Here is a 12,401-nt window from a genome sequence, read left to right as displayed (position 1 = left end):
ATTTGCTCATAAGAACAAATATTTAACAAAATGTCTACTTCCTAAGACACTATGAGGGTGAGTCTTTGGCTTTAACAATGCTGTCTGAATTGTTTATTTGCATAGTCTGTCAAAATTAAACTGATGTCCAATCCCAAAGAAAGGAAATGCCAAAGAATGCTCAAACTACCGCACAATTGCACTCACCTCACAAGCTAGTAAAGTAATGCTCAAAATTCTCCAAGCCAGGCTTCAGCAATACGTGAAACATGAAATCCCAGATGTTCAAGCTGGACTTAGAAAAGGCAGAAGAACCAGAGATCAAACTGCCAACATTTTCTGGATCATCAAAAAAGCAAGAAAGTTCCAGAAAAACATCTATTTCTGCTTTATTGACTATGCCAAAGCCTTTGACTGTGTGGATCACAATAAACTGTGGAAAATTCTTCAAGACATAGGAATACCAGACCACCTGACCTGCCTCCTGGGAAATCTGTGTGCAGGTCAGGAAGCAACAGTTAGAACTGGACATGGAACAACAGACTGGTTCCAAATAGGAAAAGGAGTACGTCAAGGCTGTATTTTGTCACCCTGCTTATTTAACTTACATGCAGAGTACATCATGAGAAATGCTGGGCTGGAAGAAGCACAAGTTGGAATCAAGAATGCCGGGAGAAATATCAATAACCGCAGATATGCAGATGACACCACCCTTATGACAGAAAGTGAAGAAGAATTAAAGAGCCTCTTGATGAAAGTGAAACAGGAGAGTAAAAAGTTGCCTTAACACTCAACATTCAGAAAACTAAGATCATGGCATCCAGTCCCATCACTTCATGGCAAACAGATGGGTAAACAGTGGAAACAGTGGCTGACTTTAGTTTTTTGGGCTCCAAAGTCACTGCAGATGGTGACTACAGCCATGAAATCTTAAAAGACACTTACTCCTTAGAAGGAAAGTTATGACCAATCTAGACAGCATATTAAAAGCAGAGACATTACTTTGCCAACAAAGGTCCGTCTAGTCAAGGCTATGGTTTTTCCAGTAGTCATGGATGGATGTGAGAGTTGGACTATAAAGAAAGCTGAGCACCAAAGAATTGATGCTTTTGAACTGTGGTGTTGGAGAGGACTCTTGAGAGTCCCTTGGACTGCAAGGAGATCCAACCAATCCATCCTAAAGGAGATCAGTCCTGGGTGTTCATTGGAAGGATTGATGTTGAAGCTGAAACTCCAATACTTTGGCCACCTGATGGGAAGAGCCGACTCATCTGAAAAGACCCTGATGCTGGGAAAGATTGACAGCAGAAGGAGAAGGGGACGACAGAGGATGAGATGGTTGGATGGCATCACCAACTCAATGGACATGAGTTTGGGTGAACTCCGGGAGTTGGTGATGGACAGGGAGGCCTGGCGTGCTGTTGTTCATGGGGTCACAAAGAGTCGGACATGACTGAGTGACTGAACTGAACTGAAAAGTCCAACCAAATAGGTCAATCTAAACTGGGTCAATACTGAATAATTACTTGCTTTATTCAATCATTCATTCAACAAAAATTTATTGAGGGACTATCAGTTTGCATTAGAACAAAGAAGACCAGACAAAAAGCAAAGTAACATACAGCAAATACTACAACAAAATAACTGCAAAATGTAAAGGAACACAGGTAACAGAACAGAGAAGATAATGGAGGATGGGGAGAGGAGACATGATAAAAATAGACCTAGAAGCTATCCTGGAAAAGGAGATGTCTATGCTGAGCTTTTCAAAAGATGAAGTCACTTAACAAGACAGAGCTACGAAGTTGAATAGTATTCTGGAAAAATAAGAAATAGTATATGCAAAAGCATGGAGAGGTCAAAGAGTTTCTCATCTTCATGGAACCATGACAGAGGTGAGGGCCACAGCTCATGAAGGACTTTCTGTACGCTGATAAGGAATCTGACCCTCACCCTGTCGTCCAGTGGTAAGAAACCTCAAATGTGCATTAGAATTCCCTAAGGAGCACTCTCAATCCCTAAAGCAGAGTGCAAGTGCCGGCAGGGGAAGGAAAAAAAGAAAAACACAGGGCGGAGACACAGAAGATTTTTAAGCAATATTTACAAAACTTACTTCAGAAATCCAAGTCAGTAGCATGGATCAGTGGCTTAGGAAAGAAAATCTGGAAGAAAACTAAAGATTAAGAAACAACTGCATTAATGCTCCAGCACTAAATATTGACAACTACTTACTCAAGCATAAGTGAACCACAGAAAGAGGTAAAGTGCTATAACTGTAAAATGGGCTTTCAACATGAGTTTCAGAACTCATCTCAGATAACTCAATAAACAGAAACAATTACAGTACAAGTGCAACCAGAGACGTTAGAAAAAAAGGAGAAAGAGTGGCCACTGTGTTTTTCCCTTAGAAGCATTTTGCTTATACTTTAAAAGGCTTTTATTACTTAAAAAAAAATTTAAGGTACTTCATAATAAAACTACAAGACCAGACAGAAAAAAACAAATCAAAATTCAGAACCTATCACATGGCTAAGGGCTTCCTTGGTGGCTCAGACAATAAAGAATCTACCTGCAATGCAGGAGACTTTGGTTCAATTCCTGGATTGGGAAGATCCCCCTGGAGAAGGGAATGGCAACCCACTCCAGTATTCTGCTGAGTTACAGTCCATGGAGTTGCAAAGAGTCAGACATGACTAAGCGACTAACACACAAACCACACGGCTAGCACTGTGCAAAACTACTGAGAATGATAATTAGTAAAAATTACCAAAGAAAAACTGGTCAAAATAACAACAACCAAAAAAAAACTTAACAGATTCCTAGTAACTCATTAAAAATGTTGCTACCTACATACAAAAATTACAGTTTTGAACTGAAGAAAACTCACCAAACTGGAGGGAAGAGACACTCTTTTATCTCTCTCTCCAGGAGCCACTGTCTTCACTTGGGAAAAAAATAGGTCAATACATAAAGACACATACATGATAATGACAGACCTTAGGGTCACAGATTAGGATAAAATTGGGTGTGTGTGTGTGCACACACACCTCCTCAGTCTTCAGCCATATCTGACTCTTTGTGATCCACTCTCCTTTTTTAACTCTAGCACTAACTCTCCCTCTCTAGGTCCCTCTCTCTCCAACAGCGTTACAGGACGCCAAGGCAAAGTCTCTTGACTTCTCCAGTGGAGAAGTCTCTCACTCCCTGGATTATCTCAATCAGTTTTAATAGTATTAAATACTACCTCTATGCCAATGACAGGAAACTTCTATCTCCAGTCACTTCTCTGACCTGAACTGCAGGCTCAAGTATACCTACCTGTCTAGACCGTATCTCCACTTGGACTGCTAACAAATCCAAAACTGAATTCATTATTACTTACCCCTAAAACCTGCTTCTCCTGCAGTTTTCCCCATGCCAGTAAAGGACAATGCCATTCTTTCAGGTTTTCAGGTCAAAACCTACAACCCACATCCAATCCACCACCAAATTCTGTTGGCTCTACCTTCAAAATGTACTGTATACAGAACATGCGCACTTCTCCCAACCCTGCCTAAAATCACCATCATCTCCCACTGAGGGTTATTGCAGGAGCCTGCTGAATTATCTGATTATGCCTTTGACATTCTCTACACAGCAGCTGAAGAGGTCTATTTAAAACAAGTCAAAATCAACCAATAGCTTCCCACTTCCAGGGTAAAAACTGGTAAGTTCTATTGGCCTACAACGTCATATATGATCTATTTCGCACACCCACTGCCATCCCTTCGGCCCCTCCCCCACCTCTCTGACCTCACCGTCCACCTTCATGTCCTTTCCCTCAATGCCTCCAATGATCTACTTGTGGTTGTTGTTCAGTCGCTATGTCGTGTCTGACTCTTTGCGACCCCATAAACTGCAGCACACCAGGCACCCCTGTTCCTCACCACACTACAAAAACAAAAAAAGGATCTACCTTCAACTCCTCAAATAGGACAAGCATGCTTCAGACAAAAGACTGCGCTCTTATTTCATCTTCCTCAAATTCTCTCCCCTAATATAAGCACAAATTAATCACAACCTCACTTCTTCCACATCTCTGTTCACCACTCATCACTGCAGCCTCCTCTAGCCACCTTAAATAAAACGGAAGCATCCCCCCCTGCATGTTCTTTCCACCTTATTTTGCTTTGCTTTTTTCCACAGCAATATAGTAGCTGATTGGCTTCCCTGGTAGCTCAGTGGTAAAGAATCCACCTGCCAATGCAGGAGACTCAGGTTCGACCCCTAGGTCAGGAAGATCCCCTGGAGAAGGAAAAGGCAATCCACTCCAGTATTCTTGTCTAGAAAATCCCATGCATGGAGGAGCTTGGCAGGCTACAGTTCATGGGGTCACAAAGAGTCAAACATGACTTAGCAACTAAACAACAACAACAAAAGTACTTGACATGTTACATATATACTTCCTGTATTTTGTTACTAGAATGTAAGTTCCTACAAGATCAGAAAATGTGTTTTCTTCACTGCAACATTACTAGCAAGCGCCCAGCTGGTATTTGTTGAATGGCTAGATGGCATGAATGAAGAAAATCCAGATTCAGGAACTGGTCTCAAAGTCTGGGCTGAGGAACCTTACCATGAAGAAATCCTCACGTCATTAAAAAAAAAAAAAAGTCAACTGCAAAACTAGCCACAAGAACAACCAAATCTGCATCTCTAGCTGATGCCAATTATAAATAAGGGCTGACAAGTCCACACTATTTTAAAATAAGCCTGAGATAAAATATTTAAATAAACGAAGAAGAAATGGCCATCCCTGCCTCCCTGTAAGGAAACACCACCTGGATATGTTTCCTGTAGGCTGGCCTATCAATTCAGATCAAAATATCACCAGATCCATTCTATACACTTCAACAGCTCTTATGAATAGTCCCAGCTTTTCTGAGCTATGGTCTTCTGAGAAAATTGTAACTCCCAACCCTAACACTGGCTGCCAAGACATAATGGTCAGAGAAAGCTCTCAAATTTCCCCAAAGCACTCAGGCTGCAACCAAGTCTCATTAATATAATGACAACAACAATTCAAAGTAGCTTCTGGTGACTGCCTATCTTCATTGTCTCTAGTGTATCCACTAGGGGCTCCATCATCAAAAGATTCTGGCATCTTGATAGGGGAGGACGGGTGTATGTGTTGGGGGTGGGGGGAGGGGGGCGGGGGGGAGGGAGGCGGGAGGGAGTCAAAGAAACAGGACTTGCATTTATTTTTTTCCATTTTAAAGAGAAGTAGATTGCTGGGGAATTGAAACATCTGTTAAGATATAAGATGTCACCTAGGCTCTTCAATATAACACCAAAACAGAGATCACAAAGGAACCAAAACCCTAAGAAATCCAGCACCCCTCAATTAAAGAGCTGTCTTGCATCTCCCATTACCACACAGAGAGTTGAAGAGATGGGGCAGGAGATCACGCCAAAATGGACAGCTGGGAGCAGTAATGGGGGAGGGAAAAGAGTAACAACTGGAAAGGCGGGAGGGAGGAATAATTACCCATATTTTTTCTCTTTTCCACTTCCTATTCTACTTACCAAGTACAGAAACTGGGCAGAAGGATAAGAGAAAGGACAGTGCAGACAGTGAAGGAAAGGATGCTCTGAAGCAAATGGCAGCAGACGACATCATGCACAAATTCCTTTTCTAAGTGACTCTTCAAAAAACAGACAAATGAAGTAAGTTAGGAACTGATCACGGAAATTTAAAACAAGTTCCCACACCTTAGATAATGATAGAACTATACCAAGAGAACACAGATTCTTAATTATTTGGAATGATGGTCAACAATCCTCAAAAATGATCTAAATATTTTCAAATTAACTTTCTGATTGATGTGGAAAATGTGAAAATCTTCCATGGATGCAGGCTTTAAGAGTCCTCTGGCTGCCAAACGACTCCAAATCTCAACCAATCAGAGGTAGTAACCAAGTCAGAGAGGTAATTCTGGAAGCATTCAAGGCAACCAACTCAGGAGAAAAGAACTGAAAACTCAAGATACTACACCTATCATACTCTTGCTTGGTCAATTCACTTAAAAAGAAAGGGCCATTCTGATTGGTTGCTCTCTATAGGCTGAGTCAGGCCCTAGCATCAGCGCCTGCAGCAAGCAGATGGCAGAAGCTATAAAGAAGACGCAGCATACTCTGAAAAAGGTACCGAGGAGGGGAAAAGGTCAGAAACAAAGGAAAGACTATTTAATTCCATAGAGCCACTGGCCACCAGCAAATCACAAGAGGGCACACAAACCAAAACCATTTCTAGCTGGAGGTGGCATTCTGTATTCACTTCAGTACTAACACTTCCCTGTCCTTAACACACCTAATCCTGCACTGATGGCTTTTCCCCCTTCTCCCTGATGGCTTTCACTCTCTAGAGCTTCTCTTCCTGCAGCCACTTTTTTATTTTGGTGATTTCATGTTTCCTACCCCCAGTTCAGTTTCTTGTCATCTTCCCGTATTAGCTCATGCCTTCTACTCAGTTCCTGTCCTTGACAAGTACATAACCCAATAGGGGAGGCAGATGTGTCACTAAGTTCGGTACAATAAATCTCAGTCAGTGCTACGAACAAAACAGAACAAAGTGCTGTGAGCACACAGTCGTCTGTCATTACCCCACTCGATAACGTCCAAATCAACACTCCAGCTTCCCACTCTCTTATCAGTTACTAAGCTCCATATATTTCCATAATATCCCTTGATCTCTACTTCCAACTTACAGTTTAGGCTTCATTTCTCATTAGACCTATTTCAACTACTTCCTATCAGAAACACAATTCATCTTCCAGAAAGATAAAGAACATTACAGCATACTAACACATATATATGGAATTTAGAAAGATGGTAACGACAACCCTATATGCACAACAGAAAAAGAGACACAGAAGTACAGAACAGACTTTTGAACTCTGTGGGAGAAGATGAGGGTGGGATGTTGCGAAAGAACAACATGTATATTATCTATGGTGAAACAGGTCACCAGCCCAGGTGGGATGCATGAGACAAGTGCTCGAGCCTGGTGCATTGGGAAGACCCAGAGGAGTCGGGTGGAGAGGGGGGTGGGAGGGGGGATCGGGATGGGGAATACGTGTAAATCTATTGCTGGTTCATGTCAATGTATGACAAAACCCACTGAAAAAAATAAATTAATTAATTAATTAAAAAAAAAAAAAAACAGAAACACAATTCAATATATATCCACGATATGTCAACATACGTATGTCAACATGTATCCAATGATACAGCAGACATCTCCCTAAAAGTTTTAACATCCTGTATCATCCCCTTGCTTTGAAACATCTAATATGCTTCCAGGACCTGAAAGATAAAGTTCAAATCCTTAGCAGGGAAAATAATATATTTTTCAAATGAACTTCAAAAGCAGGCAGACTGCTTGAGTTCTAGTTCCAATGCTTACTAGCTGTGTTACCTTTGGCAGGTCACCTTACCTCTCTTTCTCATTTGCAAAATGAAAATATGAAAAGAACCCACATCTTAGGATCATTATGAAGATTAAGTAAGAAGTTCTATTCAAGTGCCAGCAAAGTACCGGCAATCAATGTTAACTATTATGCTAAGATTGTCTCATCTATCTAGACTGTCTTACTCCCAAAAGAAGGTAACCGAAATTTTATTTTCATATATTTTAGAACGATTAACAATAAAAGTTAAATCGAAAATGATCTTCTAGTTAATCCTGAACCAAGAAAAATTTCAATTAACCAAAATATTGCTTTCATGAAATTTTTGATCTAAATATACTTTATTTTTTTTAAATCCATTAAAAAAACATAACTACATTAGCTTCATTTTGTTTCCTATCCAAGTTCAAGAAGAAAAAAGACAGTAGTTTAGCAACAGAAACTCAGATATTCATAAGAATGTGATGATTCTCTTTAGTATAAAATCCACATAACTTAAATGCAATTACAACTGCATATATTACAGTTAAAGATATATATATATATAAAACAAAACAAACTCTACAAGCTTAAGAAAATAAAAATATGCATCACATGGTGGAATGACATTTTTCTCAGACCTCACAACCAAAAGATGAAATCTCACACAAAAAAATTTAAGTCAATGATTTCAATAATTTTAAAACTGAAAGTCAAAAAAAAAAAACCAACTGAAAGTCTACAGCAATAAAAATAACAAAAATAAAACGCATCACAAACATATTTCAAGAGAATAATATATTTATGAGGCTAAGTGCTAATGAAAATTAGTAAGAAGATTCCAGCAAACTTATAGGCAAAAGACAATCAATCCTACAAAGAAGAAAATACAATGAGAAAAACACTGCACTTCCTTTTCTATTGTGAACAGTGATCTTAGACACCAGATACTCTTATTTGGTGAAAAAAAGTTAAAAACAAAAGCCTGTAAAATCTAAAAATAAAACTGGTCAACCAAGCTGCTGGAAGCAGTGTAGATAAATACTACATTCAGAAATAAATCTAGCAATATTTTTCAAAGATGACAAAAACCTTCACACCTTTTGACCTTATAATCCTCTTCCTGAAACTTTAGCCTAAAGGTAAGAAGCAAAACAAAGGACCTCTACAAGTTAATTAACTGCATCCTGTGAAAAATGGGAAGCAGCTTAGATATCCAATTATTATAAATAAATAAATTCACTGTAACACTGTATAATAATTTAAATGCATAAAAACCATAACAATAAGAAAACATTAAATACAAAAGCAAATATTAAACACTATATCTATGCTTTGATTACAGTACAAAATCATGTATATGTAACAAATGAGAAAAAAACTTTATTTTAATTTTTTTTTTTAATTTCTTGACCATTAAGTAGCCTGCTGATATTGATCAGGCCTATTATACTAAGTACACATTTCGAAACTAAGTTTTCAAAGGCATAAAACCAATTTTTCTTTCCCAAAAAACCTATCATGTAGGTGTAATCAGATAGCTCTTCTCACGTACAGCTAGCCACACATGTAATTTTAACCATGCTATTAGCCAGCTGCAACCTTATTTTATTAAATCTTATTTTACCATCAAAATATAACTTTATGTGGGGTCTCCATATGGTGAGCAGAAGCCACTTATTATAGGGCACTCTGTCAAGCAATGAAATCCAAAACTCTCTAGACAAATGGAATAGTGAGATTAGGTTTCTCCTATATTCCCAAATGAATCATCATGTTTCTTAGCCTCAAGGGTTCTAAGACCCTAAGAGTGGCAGGCAGCTAAGCAGTCAAGGAGGTTGAAGCTGATTTGCTCTCCCTCTGAAAATTGGTAACTTCCTCATTTTCCCCTAGAGCACCATGGAATAATAAAAAATACACAAGCATGATGTCAGGAGATATGGGATACAAGTAACTCTAAGTAACCTCAAGTAAGATTCTTGCCCTTTGGGGCTTTAGTTGTTTAATGAGTGAAAATTTTAAAGTTGAACCAAATAATCTATTAATTCTTTCACGTACAATATTCCACGAATAGACTCCCTTAACTAAATACGTCCAAACCTCTCAAAATCTCCTACTCCGATTGTGACAAGAGTTAGAAAGAAGAAACTGGGGGCAAGGACACAGATGGTCAAAAGACCTGGATTGTATCCCAGTTCTGTCCCGTTCTACCTGCATGACCTTGGCCAAATTTGTCTTAAAATAAAGGCCTAAATTTAAAAAGCAGCAATCCTTACTGGTCATACTCTTTGTCATTCTTGTATCATAAAACACATTGGCATTTTTTATAAAGCGTTTCCTAATAGGGTTTATGAATAGGGTTTTCATAAATAGGGTTTCATTCCTAACTAGCAACAGTAAGTTTCACTTTATTCTTAGAAATTTTAAAGTACCTTGTGCAGTCATCTCTTCTAAGTTTTCTAATATGGAAAGAGGTAGCTAACATGCTTTGCCTAGAAACTATATTCAAGATTAGGAGCATTCCTCAAAAATTCATTCAATGAACAGTTTGTGAGCACCTGTGCCATACAACAGCATGTGTTAGGAGTTGCAAATGTCTCTTCCCTTAAGCCCAAAAGTCTACTGGACACAGACATATTAAGAAATCATTAACTACCAATTGACAAGTACTAATTGCAGAATTAGTTTTGCAATGTACTAATGGATCAGTGGAGACAAGTGGGATAAGATGTCTGGACAAGATTCAGAGGTGATAATTTGGTCAGGTCTTGAAGAGCAAGTTGTTCACTAGAGAAAAATTCTCAATAGAGGCAACAGGTAAATTCTCAATAGAGGTAAAACCACAAAGGAAGAGGACATCTTCAGAAAACTCTAAGTAGTCTTTGTACAGAGAGGGCAGGCAAAATGGTAGAAAATGAAATCAGAAATATAGACAAGTACCAGAAACTGTGAAGGACTCTGACTTTTATCAAATACAAATTATGAAGAGTCACATGATGGATTTTTAAACATGAAATTAATAAGTCTCCCCTTCTTCCCCCATTCAAAGTTGAGTCAAACAGAAAATATAGGTCTGAGTGAGGAAAGGTAGAATAAATAGTCTTATGTTTTTGTTAAATGGAGAGCTCCTGCTGTTCAGGATGGCTTCCAGCGGTTTGTTACTATGGCATATTAATACAACAATGAAGTAAAAGAGTATGAATTACAGCTAATAGGTTCAATAAAGTGTGTGTGTTACCTAAAGATTATTTGACATCATTGTTGATGAACCACCAAAGAAAACAAGCAAGAAACTACTAAATATACTAAGTAGTAAATGAAGAGGTAAACAATAATAACGTCTGACTTCAGGCCAAACGGGGAGGAATGCTTAAATTCTTGTAATATATAACTCAATTACAGATAAAACATGTTTTTTGTGACTATCTTCTGCAGAAAGCAAGTATCTTAAATTCCTTTAGGTTAAAGAAGTGCCACAACCAAACTCTCTTTAAACTAGTCTAAAAGATTACACTTAAAATTTTTTAAATGGCAAAATTAATAGGTTCGATTAATATTTCAACGCTGGGGGGGGGGGTGAAAAGGAATGTCTTTCAAAATAATATTTTGAAAAAGCTACCTTCCAGTTATTTTACCAGTGGAAGTGAAACATACACACTTCAATTTGGGACTGCAAAGAGTCCCTGCATCAGTAATTTCCACACTGCTCAGGCCTAGCCTAGGAACAGCAACCCTAATTGGCTGGATAGCCTACAAAGATGAATTTGCAATTATTGAAATTCAAACTCAAGCTTGGCTATCAAACGCTCCCCCAAAGGATTCATTCTCCCTTTGCCTGACAAAAAAAGTAAGGTGCATTAAAAACATATATATAGAAAAACAGTAGATGTGTAAAAAGAAGAGAAGAATCTGAACCTATGCAACGGTGTGGGCCACCAAAGTTTTTCCTCAAGATGTGTTTTTAGGGTGTGTCTTTGTTTGGGTCCAGTCATTTTAAAAAGGAAAAAAAAAAAAAAAACCCACAGTCATTCGGGGCACCCCGGTACTTTCCCCTATCAGCCCTCACAAGCATCCTGACTCTGAAATCACTGGGTATCTCAGCTTCCCCCTGATTTCTCCTGAGCGAAGGGCCGCAACCCCAGCGGCCCAAGGCCCCCGATGAGCCTGTCACAGCCCCAGGGGCGAGGGGCGTCTGGCCTCCCCGCTCCACAGCTGCCCGGCCTCAGGCGGCTCGCGGGGGCTCCAGAGGGTCCTCCGGAAGGCAGGAGGCCGGAAGACGCCACAGCCCCATCCCAAGAGCCCAGGTCTGGGCCCAGGGCCGCGACCCCTGCTCAGCGTTGCCGTGGGGGCTCGCCGCCCCTCGTCTCCCGCCCCCGACTTCGCTCCCAGGCTCTCGCCCCGACCCCGGCTCTCACCGTGCGGAGGTCGCGCTGCCTCCTCAGCCGCGGCCCGGCTATGGGTCGCCCAGCGACCTACAGGCCCAAGGACAGCAGGTGAAGCAAGGGGCCACCCATCACATCCACGCCGGTCCCACCGCCTGCCCCGCAGCAGCCACCATCGCCTCCACGGCCTGAGGGAGCGCAGGACTCCAAAGCCACCGCGCCCCCTCCCTCGGCCGGCGCCTGCCTGGACTCCGCCCTCCGGAGCCCGCGCACCGCGCGCGCGCAGCCCCGCCCCCCCGGAACCCCCATGCGCAGGCGCGAACCTTCTGGGGCTAGGCCCCGCCTCTGGGCCCGCCCCCGCCGTCTGACTCCAGCCTCGGCCCACCTCTGGCACCGCCCCCGCCCTCACGCCAGCCTTTCCCAGGCTACGCCCCCACTCGGGACCCGCCCCCTTCCACTGACCTTGCCTCTCTGCCCCCTGACTCAGGCCTTTGCTGGATCCAAACCTGTGATGCCTCTAACAGGATGACCCACCTATAGCCGGCCTCCTGAACCAACATTTGTCGCCTGACCGCGGTCAAACCCGGCAATTCAACCTCCTGATCCTGAGAAG

At 41.0% G+C, this 12,401-nt stretch overlaps 1 protein-coding gene across 8 annotated transcripts in view; it reads right to left on the bottom strand.

Moving 5' to 3' along the window:
• CCSER2 (coiled-coil serine rich protein 2) overlaps window positions 1-12,042 on the bottom strand; it is a 156,039-nt gene extending 143,997 nt beyond the window's left edge. For 5 of the 8 annotated variants that reach the window (XR_009696086.1, XM_061161956.1, XM_061161958.1 and 2 more), the window contains exon 1: window positions 11,822-12,042. The gene's annotated coding sequence lies outside the window, so the exon portion shown is untranslated. The remainder of the gene's footprint in view (window positions 1-11,821) is intronic. The other 3 variants (XM_061161954.1, XM_061161952.1, XM_061161953.1) reach the window with 1 other exon arrangement.
• Window positions 12,043-12,401: the final 359 nt, after the last annotated feature.

Source organism: Dama dama, chromosome 15 (assembly GCF_033118175.1).
Source record: "Dama dama isolate Ldn47 chromosome 15, ASM3311817v1, whole genome shotgun sequence".
Lineage (NCBI taxonomy): Eukaryota > Metazoa > Chordata > Mammalia > Artiodactyla > Cervidae > Dama > Dama dama.
Note: the sequence above shows the minus strand (reverse complement) of the source record. Positions and strands in the feature narration are given on the sequence as shown.